We start from the raw sequence: 12,340 nt of genomic DNA on the forward strand, positions 1-12,340 counted from the left end.
AAAAAACATTAAAAAAAATAAAATATTCTGGTAATTTAATTCGAGAATGTAATTAACCGATCACTTTTAAGTCTCAGATGGAATTAGTACATGGAATACACATTATAGTTTTTGCAGAACACCGAATCTTGGCAAATTTTCGCATTCCTAGGTACAAAACCATGTTCATAGATCGGTTAACTAGTTAGTTACCATGCAACTAAGATCTACTTCTTACACAGCAATTATTTCCCACCCAAATTCAATAAAATATGATTATATAAACATTCGTCAGACACAGTTTGTATATTATAGGCATTTATAAATAATAAATGACACTGTGTCTGGTTAATCTTGTTTAATAATAACAGTTGTATATTACTGGCAGCTCAAAGCTTTTCCACCAGCGTTAATAGTCTTATCTTACCAAATCAACAACGATGATAGCAAAGAAGAAGAAGAAGAAGAAGAAGAAGAAGAAGAAGAAGAAGAAGAAGAAGAAGAAGAAGAAGAAGAAGAAGAAGGATGATGATTGCGTTTTCTTGTACTTTTTACAGACATGCTAAATGAGCACGTGAATAAACGATTGTGGATCATAGGACAAGTATCTGTCATCGGCACAAATGCCAAAGCAATGAGTGACAAAAGCAACAAAAAAGGGTATTTAGACTATGATCGTGCAAAGATGAAAAACCTCATAATAACAAGCTGAAATAGCGATGATACCGCGAAATTTGCTGATAGGCAAAAACAATTTTGTTGAAAATAACAGGTCGTTTGTATTCCCGATGGCACGATGTTATCATGGAAACAAATCATTTTTCTCGCCTCTGCATCTTGCTGTGACATTCGCCGCCTGTAATTACCACAAATTACCTAGCTGGATAAAACGGCCATAAATGTTCAACTATATTAGACTAAATAGGAAAAAGTTCAAAGTCCTGTGATATTCTGCGCGAATTCTATCTATATTAATCACCACACCACCGCCACCACCGCCACCACCGCCACCGCCACCTCTGCCACCCGGCGTTCACGCCAATCACCACCACCACCACCACCACTATCGTCATCATCATCATCATCATCATCACCACCACCACCATCATCATCATCATCATCATCATCAGCAGCAGCAGCAGCAGCAGCAGCAGCAGCAGCATCACCACCACCACCATCATCATCATCATCATCATCATCACCATCATCATTACCACCACAACTACCATCACTAATATATATTTAGCAAGCGCAAGCACATCATTGTAAGAAAAATATTTTTTCATCTTAAATCAGTGACTGACCTAAAATGTTTATACAAGTTTACGGGTCTTATGTGTTGCATAATTAACAGACAGCCGCATATTCCCAAACAAATTAAAAACAAATATTCTAATAATGTGAGCCTTTCGTTATGTACAACCTCTGACACCACCAACAACAACAGCAGAATTTGCAACATCGATTTACATCATCAGCAGTTAATTAACTTGTGACAGCAACGCGTCTAAAGAACTAGCGGAACTATAAACAATGTCAGGTCATATTTACAGCAACGGTATCAGAATAACTACACAAAAATACAATATCGAATGCTATTTACACTGACCATGAATACACGTATATAGGCAATGAATGAAGCAAGGTGTATTAAACTAAAGGAAATTGTTTTTTGGTACATTTTAATCAATCGTTGATCAATATACTATACTAATTAGTTATGAATGAGAGAAATAAGGCGTTGTTTAACCTTACCTGAGAAAAATATCCATACATAGGTACAATCGATTCGTGTGGATTTATTTAAAACTGGTATGTTAACGTCACAGTTCTACTATCGCCGTCTATAAAATGACACTGAATATGAGAGAAAAATCCAATTCCATTCAAAAGAGAAATGCGAATATCGAATAATAACTCCCGTTGGCATATTAGGTGTATACCATTTCAGTTAATTATATCCACTGAGACAAATAAACAGTTAATTTTGCATCCATTGTAATCACTGCATGTCACTAGCTGTATACTAACAGTATATGATCAAGATCTCATTATCACGGAAGACTTCTCCAATGTTGCTATTTACCAGTGTAATATTTGCAATATTAATCAGTTCTCGTTCTGGCTAAAGGAAAATCTATGTGGGTTGAATAGACAGAATACATATAACGCATATTACAAAGAAACATATCCTCGATGCTGAATAACACTGAAAATATGTTATCCTTAGTGATCGGACATTGTTTAAGCATACAGTCACTTCATTTATTTGAATATGAAATATGTGAAAAGAATAAAGACAGATTTGAATGAATGTATACGAACACACATGTTCTAGCCAATCCCTGATGTTGATACATTGCTTAAAGGGACATTCTCTATTCTGTCTGGCTAGTTCATTTGTTAAAACATTTTCGAGAAAAGAAATGTATTTTTTTTATTTGGCTACTTGAAAGCTTCTTTTAAATTACTACCAAAAATTATTTTTGTAACAGAAAAGCATTATTATCATCATCATCATCAACATCATCATCATCATCATCATCATCATCATCATCATCATCATCATCATCATCATCATCATCATCATCATCATCATCATCATCACCACCACCACCACCACCACCGCCATCATCATCATCATCATCATCATCATCATCACCACCACCATCATCATCATCATCATCATCATCGTCATCAACAGCAGCATAGGACGCCTTATGTTCTACACAAAAATACTTATCCAGTTATACCTTTTAATGCATTGTATTACTGTTCGAATAAACGTAAATTTTCATCTCTTGTATATGTATAAACATCAAAATGATGACAACCTTTCGTGCAATGTTAAACAATTTCGCCGTAATTAAGATTTTTGTTATGTATCTTAATTTGCATCTGCCTTTGTGGCTCAGAGGTAATGTTCTTGACCCGTGATTAAAAGCAGTCTCAAAGTCAAGATCTCAGACTCAGAAAAAACAAAACACTTTCATCAAATTACATAGAATAATCTTTAAAAATAATTGTGAGTTATTGTTTATAGTAAAACTATTCAGTAAATTTCATCATCAAGACTTAACGGGAAGAATGTAACCATGAAATGATTTTTTTGCAGTTTTGCAACTTGAGTCTGAACTCAGACTTGAGACTGTTCGTAATCATGGCCCCTGATTCAGGGAACGCGAGTTCAAGACCAGCTGTCGACTTTCTATTTCCCTTTACAATAATTCTTTATATTAATAAGTTTTTATATTTATAGGCCCTTATATTTATATGTTTATAACGATGAGCTATATGTATACGATTAGGTTAAATTATCATTATGTTTCTGTTTTGTTCTTATCTGTTCCGTTCTGTTAGTTCATTCAATCTAATTTCTAACCGTGATATACATACACTTATAAATATTTTCATTTTTTCCAATTTCCAAATATGTTAAATAGTTGATTACTTTAAAACTAGTTAATAGGCCTTTAACTATGCAGTCAGTTAAGTTCGAATGTATTTACATTAACTAGCAAAATAAACGTTTAATAGGTGAGGTAAAAGTCAGTACATAAAATACATAATTGTATATATATATACCGTCGCTGTTGCGTTCACGTTCAACGTAACAAATGGAGCAAAAAGTTGGGCAAGTCGTACATTTGGCTGTATCAAATTGTTGGTTTACTGCGTATAATTGTTATGAAGAGGCTGAATACATTAAAAGTACAATGTATTATTGTGTCACCTATTCAAGGCAAATACTTTAAGTGAAGTGCTGTGCTGATGTATCTTTAAAATACAGACTGCCGGGCAATACGCGTGACATCACATTTTTTTACGTTTTTATTGTTCCTTTTGATTAGCAAAAAAGAATCAGTAAATCACCTGTCTCCGTCTTACACTGTATTAAATCATTAAGTAATGGTTTTAGTACAAACTAACAATCTTTAAATAATACAGCGGTCTGAGTTATAGTGTGTAAACTACCGAGTAACTGGGCCTTTCTACCGCTTCACCTGATTAGAGTCAAAATCGGCTGACTGTTGTATTACATGTATTTGAAAACTTGAGAAATACTGCCTGCACATTGGACAATATATTGTTGACCATTAACGACACAAAATAAAGGTTGATGCATTTATATATATCGGCTAAGCCGAGATAAAGTGGACAATTTAACTTTTCCCATACCATGCATGCGCTGGTTTTGGCTTTCATATGCACCAGATCTTTGTAATTTTAGTGTATTTTTAATGCATTCTAAAGTTCAACTCATTTGACTTTAAGGTAAAAAACCCACAAAAAAACAACACATGATTAAGCTACAGATAAAAATATAAGCCTTTATGCTTCTTACTATTAGCTACGTGGCCACGATTTCCACAGTTCAAAAAGCACAAACATACCGCTAATATGTGTTTATATTATTACATTGTACTTGAACTGCTTAATTAAAATAACTACGCGATCTACTTGCAGTTAAATGTAAAGATTTCTGACATTGTAAACCGTCCACATACATCCGATGTTGTTTTCAATGGAATATTGCCGAGTTGTTCCGAGTCACCTCGGATGTATGCCGGTGCATAAGTAGAAATAGTTCGTAAAAGTTATAACAATAACATTATTATTTAATTCTAATGATTTAACGTGTTATTTATAACTAAGTCCAAAATGATTCCCAGTGACGTGGATTTCATGAATTATAAAGATTCCTAAAAGTAAAGGCTTAACTGCTAAATTGAAATTATTTCTCGGTCTGCATACAGCGTAGTGTTAATTATTCTAACATTGTAAACCGTCCAGGGCGAATTACAATTAATCGGAAGTGCCTACTCATTGCCTCATTTCTTTAAGTTGACACATGACAGTGAATCAAAGCATGGTTATACCATCTCAAACCAGTGGCTAATTTCCATATTGAAGCTGAACGGTTTGTGATTTCAAAAAAAAAGGCTGAACATGCGGGATCTACTTAATCTACTTTTTATTCGTATTCACCGATAACTCACCGAATCTGATGACTTTATCGAATACATAGTGGTTACGTTCAACCAATATATTTTTCTTACAAGAAAAAAGTTTTTTTTCTTACGCTGTTTAATGTTTAGTACATATGTGGAACATTCTCCCTATATATGGAGTTAAGCATCGTGAGGCACTAGAAATCAATGGTATTTATTATGTAATTGGTCAATGATCGATAAAACGTAAACGGGAGTTTGTCATTCATTAGTTTGTGACCTCCAAAGTTATATTCTAACGAAAATGGCCGAGATGCTCCGACTGCCCTAATTCTGGTCGCATAACGACAATACCGTGTTTGCTCAGAAATCTGACCTTGCGTAGAGGTTGTTGATATGTGTGTCTAAAAACCTTTTTTTTGCAATTGAGCATAAATGTATTTATAGTGGTATATGAAACATGAGATAACGAAACGTTTGTCTATTCTTAGCAAAAAAACAAACTCCTCAGCATCCAAGGTCAAGGCTAAGGTCATTTTGATAATACAAGAAACGTATAGAAAGCGTGAAAAAACACGGTATTTGAGACATCTGAAGGCAGACTAGACCGTATAAATCAAAGTTCATATAAACGCAGACACGGTTTGCTTACACGATTCAATACATTGCCGGATTTCTCTTGGATCGTATTTGCTCAAGTCACATCCCAGAACTGTGGAGATATACTCGCCAAAATTCATTTTTAAACAGGCACTTCTTTCAAACAGGGACAACTCATAATAGAACACCCAATCGATAAACAGAAACTTGAGAAAATAAAACGTCTTGTTTTCTTATCTATTCCCCGCTATCGGGAATTGGTGCGTTTTTTTAAGTAATAATTATTATCTTACGTTTTGCAGCAAAATACTAGTACTTTTTCTCCTCCAAAATATGTAATTTTCTCCAGCAATTTACATCTCATTCCAATCAATCTTTGTGTGCAATCTCTTTCTAATCATAATCGTGGGAACATTTGTTTTTTGCACATTGTAAGTTTTTGTTACATTAAAATGACGCAGGACAGGTGTGTCATGGTCTTCAAATAGTTTTGATAAATTATAAGAACGCAAATTCATAAACCAATGACATGTGAAATAGTCAGTGCGACCGTTCCGGTCGGGTCAATATCACGGCTCGCCATCTTCTTTTATGACAAAGTAAAAACCTATGACCAAGTTTTACCCTGCCATTTCGTCTTGGAGCGGGTAAGGAATGACACCCACCATTCCAAAACGACCATCTGCAGACTGACACTAAACTATCACTGAAATGTCATCAAACTGATCAAATACTAAGACAAGAAATCGTGCGAATAGTATTCTTGTATTCCCAAATTTTCAGTAAAAAGGTAAAGCTGGTGTCAATTGAACATGAAAAGGCTGATCAAACAAACATCAATTACAACCAATGACACACGGTACTTTCTTGATCTTCATAACCAATGAAAACGCTTTAAATATTCACCACTTTGTTTACATTGAAACACGTGCTTTAAGGAAAGTGCTGAGATTTTGGTTACCGTATGAACTTACATCTTAATTACTGTTCGTCTGAATTAAGTTATCTAAAATTAATGTACATATATTGATAGGCTGACACAGCGTCTGACGGTTTAAGGCCTAGTTTAAGCCTTCTATACGTGACACCCCCCCAAAAAAAAAAAAAAAATAAATAAAAATAATAATAATAAATAAATAAAAACAACTGTGTATTTGTACACAACCTCTGTTAATTGATCTTAATCGTATTGCCTAATTGTCTTATCAGATCTCCAATCTGAGTATCCTGCTGTGCAGTTTGGGATGTTTCATTATATTAATGGACCCTAAATGGCCCGGAGCCATTAAACCAATACACAGGAAATTAGCCCCTAGCTACTGTGACACCAGTGCAACTAGCAGGAGATGCACAGCAGGGGATTATCATGCCAAACATTCCTTCAACTAGGCCTTTAAGTGATATTCGGTAGCTGATCCTGTGTTTTTTTCGGATTGTTTTAATATTAACAGAAGGAATCGAGAAAATCAATCCAATTTTTATGGTAAATTGACAATAGTTATATATACATATATATTTTTTTTATAAATATATATTACACGTACTAAACTCCACGTTTAAGTACCTTAATTGGACATTTGATAACCTAAATAAACATTTTCTACAAAATCACATATGGACAAATTAATTGAATGATGTGTTTATTTTCGGAAAACTTTATCACGTAGATAATTAATCATTAGTACAAAGTTGGAGTTGTCAGTTAGCTGGTGAATAACAGTTAAGAGTTGTTGAAATAGTATATTGCCTGAAACCGTTTTGTAATTACTATTTATCAGGAGTGATTTCTATTTATCGGTAGTGATTGGTAAAACCTGTCATATTTAAAAACAACAACACACAATGATGCATGGACAACAGCTGCTAAACATGTTTTAAAATGAACACGCAGTTGAAATCATACATAATGTACTGAATCATAATGATACATACGTTTATATGTGTTTAAATAAAAAATGCTATGTCATATTCTTCAAACTAAAATCTTAATTAAAGGGACTCGCTCATGATTTTGGACCAAAAATTAGTTTTCCGGGTTATGCATCTGAAAATACTTATTTTATCATTAGTTCAATCTATGATATAAAATTGGAGAAAAAACAACAATTATAGTTTTAAAAAAGTCTTGGTTTAAGTGCGGTGCGAACCTACAACAGACAGACGCCTTAATCACTAAGTCACCAGGATGTTGTGACATTTTAGCAATACATTGGTAACATAACTTGATAATGTCAATCAGCCAATCACGCAACAACGAATCGCTCAAAGCCTTTATCAACGCTAATGCAAATTGTGGTCTTCAATGACTATATTTGAGCTAATATCAACATTTGTTGAGGGGTTCCAGCTTTTAGTATCTTATTTTTAACACTCCTCTTGAATTGCCACACATTATATCGTCATACATAAAAAGTGCATTTTACAGAAACTTGAGGGAGTCCCTTTAAGATATTAAAGTTTAAGACAACAATACGAACATGTAAGCACAAAAGACTAACCAATCATGTCCGGTCTTTTCAGTTATTCGGTGCTAATGCTTGTTAAATAATAAAAGCCAAACTTCCTTACAATAGTTCTGCATACACGATATACATTCCGAACTAAAATGGTCCGTAATAAAAGGTTAAAATTTACCCACGCGTTCAATCTTAAAGCCATTACATCCTAATGAAACACATAAGATATCAAAGATATATCATTTTATCATCTACGGAAAATTTGCTTAAGGCGGAAAAAAGAGATCACGTTTCATTAAAGAAATCACTGAAAATATATGATTGTATCATTTATGCTTTAATGAATCATTTTCGAGCCGTTTCCAGGCTTCACGGTTAGTTATGATACGAATCTTGAATTTAGGTGTTTCAAATTTTAACAATGTTTCGTTTCAAAAATTCAATCGCACGACGGGCGTAATAGCCTTTCAGGAAGGCGTGGTCGGTGCGTCTAAAGCTCGCGAAAAGGCGGGTCGTGCGGGACCGGCCACATGGGAATGGGCCAGACAGATAGGGGCAAACGGGGTTGCAATCTTGACTTGACTTTCATGACACGGGAGGGGGCATAGGGGAATGGGCCAGACAGGCAGGGGGTAACGGGGTTTAATGGCTTTACTTTCATGACGTTGGGTTGGGGCATATGGGTATTGGTCGGACAGGCAGGGGGTACTGGGGTTTAATTCATGACTTGACTCTCACGACATGGGAAGGGGGCATAGGGGTATGGGTCAGACAGGAAGGGGGTAACGGGGTTTAATGGCTTTACTTTCATGACATTGGGTTGGGGCATAGGGGTATTGGTCGGACAGGCAGGGGGTACTGGGGTTTAATTAATGACCTAACTCTCACGACACGGGAAGGGGGCATAGGGGTATGGGTCAGACAGGAAGGGGGTATCGGGGTTGAAATCGTCTTGACTTTCAAGACACAGGAATGGGGGCATATGGGTATGGGTCAGACAGGCAGGGGTTATTGGGTTGAAATCTTGACTTGTCTTTCACGACACGGTAGGGGAGCATAGGGGTACGGGTCAAACAGGCAGGAGTTATTGGGTTGAAATCTTGACTTGTCTTTCACGACACGGTAGGGGAGCATAGGGGTACGGGTCAAACAGGCAGGGGGTAGTGGGTTGAAATCTTGACTTGACTTTCATGACAGGGAATAGGGGCGAATGGGTGTATACACTATTTAAGATTATATAGAGGTCTTTTGATATTTCTTTTTACGAATACACCGACGAGGATGTAATGTGCATACATGTACATACCCTTCAATCGGTAAGAAGTTTGGTTTCGGTTTTATTAACATTGCACGTGAATACCATAAAAATGATTATACAGTTTGGTTTTGGTGAGGAGAGGGGAGGGGTGTCAGGGGATTGGGGGGGGGGGGCACGGGGTCAATGATAAAAGAGATTTACCAGTAAATACAATTTTACATGTAAAATAAAATCATATTTCTGTTTAAATGCATGCAATTTCATGCAAACAGATAAAAAAAACGTGATAGTTTGTGTTGATATGGAACATCGTAGAAAACCACCAACACATTCTGAACTTCAGAGAAAAACAATTTCGCAATTAGAACTATTTTAAATATTTTGTAATGAAAGGGCGAATGATAAAGAAATTGAATTCTTCCGTACGTAATCAGATAGCTAGATATTTATAGTATAACCGCAAAATAACTCATAATAAAATTGTATAGAATGTAAAATTATGCATTGAAAATATTTGAAAAGAAATGTTATACCGGTTTTACAGCAGTCACTGAAGCGAATATATTATATACAGAGTGGCAATAGCAGTATACTTTCACTTATTCATACATAATCCTAATCGACATGAAATGCTAATCTGAAAAGCAAACATGACAGAATTAAAATTCTGTATTTTAACTTTTAACAGTTTAACGACTTACCTTAAATCCAATCTGTGTTGATGAATCTACTTCCAAATAACTCCGGCTTTGGATCGAAAGAAAACCAATTTATTTACAGCCTGAATAATAACCGACAACTCGTCGACGAAAATTAGCACCTATATTCCAGTATATACCAATTTGCACACATCTTATACCTATCAACTATGTGGTAATTTCAATGTGAAAAGAAGAACGCAGCGGGTCGTCGGATTTTGTGTGGATAACTCTCCGGTCATGTACAAGACATTGTACAACTAGTATGTCCTCTCCGTCACGGGTGACTGGTTTTTGAAAATAACGGAGCCGTTCACTATTCGATTGTTATCCTAAAAGCTTTACTGTATTTAGAGAAAGTACATGAAGTTGTACATGTATTTTGCTGCGTCAAAATTATGAAGTATGTAAACTATTCAACATTGTTAACACCTTTAGCATTGATTTCTTAGACTATGTTAAAGTTAACAACGTTGTTAACGGCATCATTGTTAACTTTTTAAATTGAACTGGTTTATCATGTACCCATATATCTAAATAAAACAAGCACGGCTGAAACAGTCGTCTCAAATCGTGATCGAAAGACTGCAGATCACGAGTGGGTCCACGGAACTCCCTGAGCTGTACAAGTTAACAACTATGACGTCAACAAGGTTGGTAATTTTAACAAAATCCTCTAACAATCGACCACTGAGGGAAAACACTGGTGAACAGTTTAAAACCATGCACTAGCTTTCGTCAAAGAAAGCAACCGTTTCAACTTTTCGAAAGTTGTGCCAAAAAAACCTTTTGTGTACATACATGTAATCCATGTGTAATCGCTCATTTGAAATGCTATGAACATTTTAAGAAACATAACTCTTGAAAGTATGTAACGCCAAATATTGTTTCGAATATGGTTTGATTAGGCACTGGGCGCAGTGATATGAGATTGAGGGCAGTGGTCCTTACAATCAATGGCGCAATAATATGCATGGGGCTGGGCTTCCGGGTTGAGGACAGTGGTCTCGAATGGCGCAATAAAATGCGATCATATGCATGGGGCTGGCCTTCCGGATTGAGGGAAGTAGTCTCGAAATGCGCAATGAAATGCGATCATATGCATGGGGCTGGGCCTCCGGGTGGAGGGCAGTGGTCCCGAATGGGGCAAAGAAATGCGATTACATGCATGGGGTTGGCCTTCCGGGTTGAGGGAAGTGGTCTCGAATGGCACAATGAAATGCGATCATATGCATGGGGCTGGCTTCCGGGTTGATGGAAGTGGTCTCGAACAGCGCAATGAAATGCGATCATATGCATGGGGCTGGGCTTCCGGGTGAAGGGCAGTGGTCTCGAATGGCGCAATGAAATGCGATCATATGCATGGGGCTGGCTTCCGGGTTTATAGGGCAGTGGTCATGAATGGCGCAATGAAATGCGATCATATGCATGGGGCTGGGCTTCAGGGTGAAGGGCAGTGGTCTCGAATGGTGCAATAAAATGCGATCATATGCATGGGGCTGGCTTCCGGGTTGATGGAAGTGGTCTCGAATGGCACAATGAAATGCGATCATATGCATGGGGCTGGCTTCCGGGTTGATGGAAGTTATCTCGAACGGCGCAATAAAATGAGATCGTATGCATGGGGCTGGCATTCAGGTTTAGGGCAGTGATCTCTAACGGCGCAATAAAATGAGATCGTATGCATTGGGCTGGGCTTCAGGGAGAAGGGCAGTGGTCCCGAATGGCGCAATGAAATGCGATTATATGCATGGAGCTGGCCTTCCGGGTTGAGGGCAGTGGTCTCGAATGGCGCAATGAAATGCGATCATATGCATGGGGCTGGCTTCCGGGTTGATGGAAGTGGTCTCGAATAGCGCAATGAAATGCGATCATATGCATGTGGCTGGGCTTCAGGGTGAAGGGCAGTGGTCTCGAACGGCCCTATGAAATGCGATCGTATGCATGGGGCTGGCATTCAGGTCTAGGGCAGTGATCTCTAACGGCGCAATAAAATGAGATCGTATGCATTGGGCTGGGCTTCAGGGTGAAGGGTAGTGGTCTCGAATGGCGCAATGAAATGCGATCATGTGCATGGGGCTGGCTTCCGGGTTAATGGAATGGTCTCGAATGGTGCAATAAAATGCGATTATGTGCATGGGGCTGGACTTCCGGGTTGATGGAAGTGGTCCCGAATGGCGCAATAAAATGCGATTATATGCATGGGGCTGGCTTCCGGGTTGATGGAAGTGGTCTCGAATGGCGCAAAAATGCGATTATATGTAAGGGTCTGGGCCTCCGGGTTGAGGGAAGGAAATGGTCTCGAATGGCGCAATTAAATGCGATCATATGTATGGGGGCTAGCCTTTAGGTTAAGGGCAGTTGTCTTGAACGGCGCAATAAAATGAGATCGTATGC

The 12,340-nt window shown here is 37.4% G+C and overlaps 1 protein-coding gene across 3 annotated transcripts in view; it reads right to left on the minus strand.

Annotated features, from left to right (window-relative positions):
* LOC128217919 (metabotropic glutamate receptor 2-like) overlaps positions 1-10,312 on the minus strand; it is a 26,405-nt gene extending 16,093 nt beyond the window's left edge. The window contains exons 1-2 of one of the 3 annotated variants that reach the window (XM_052925379.1): positions 9,947-10,312; positions 1,735-1,836 (exon numbers count right to left, since the gene is read on the minus strand). The gene's annotated coding sequence lies outside the window, so the exon portion shown is untranslated. Of the gene's footprint in view, positions 1-1,734; positions 2,234-9,946 lie in introns of those variants that run through there. The other 2 variants (XM_052925378.1, XM_052925377.1) reach the window with 2 other exon arrangements.
* Between the last annotated feature and the right edge of the window lie 2,028 nt (positions 10,313-12,340).

This window comes from Mya arenaria, chromosome 14 (assembly GCF_026914265.1).
Source record: "Mya arenaria isolate MELC-2E11 chromosome 14, ASM2691426v1".
NCBI classification, from domain to species: Eukaryota; Metazoa; Mollusca; class Bivalvia; order Myida; family Myidae; genus Mya; species Mya arenaria.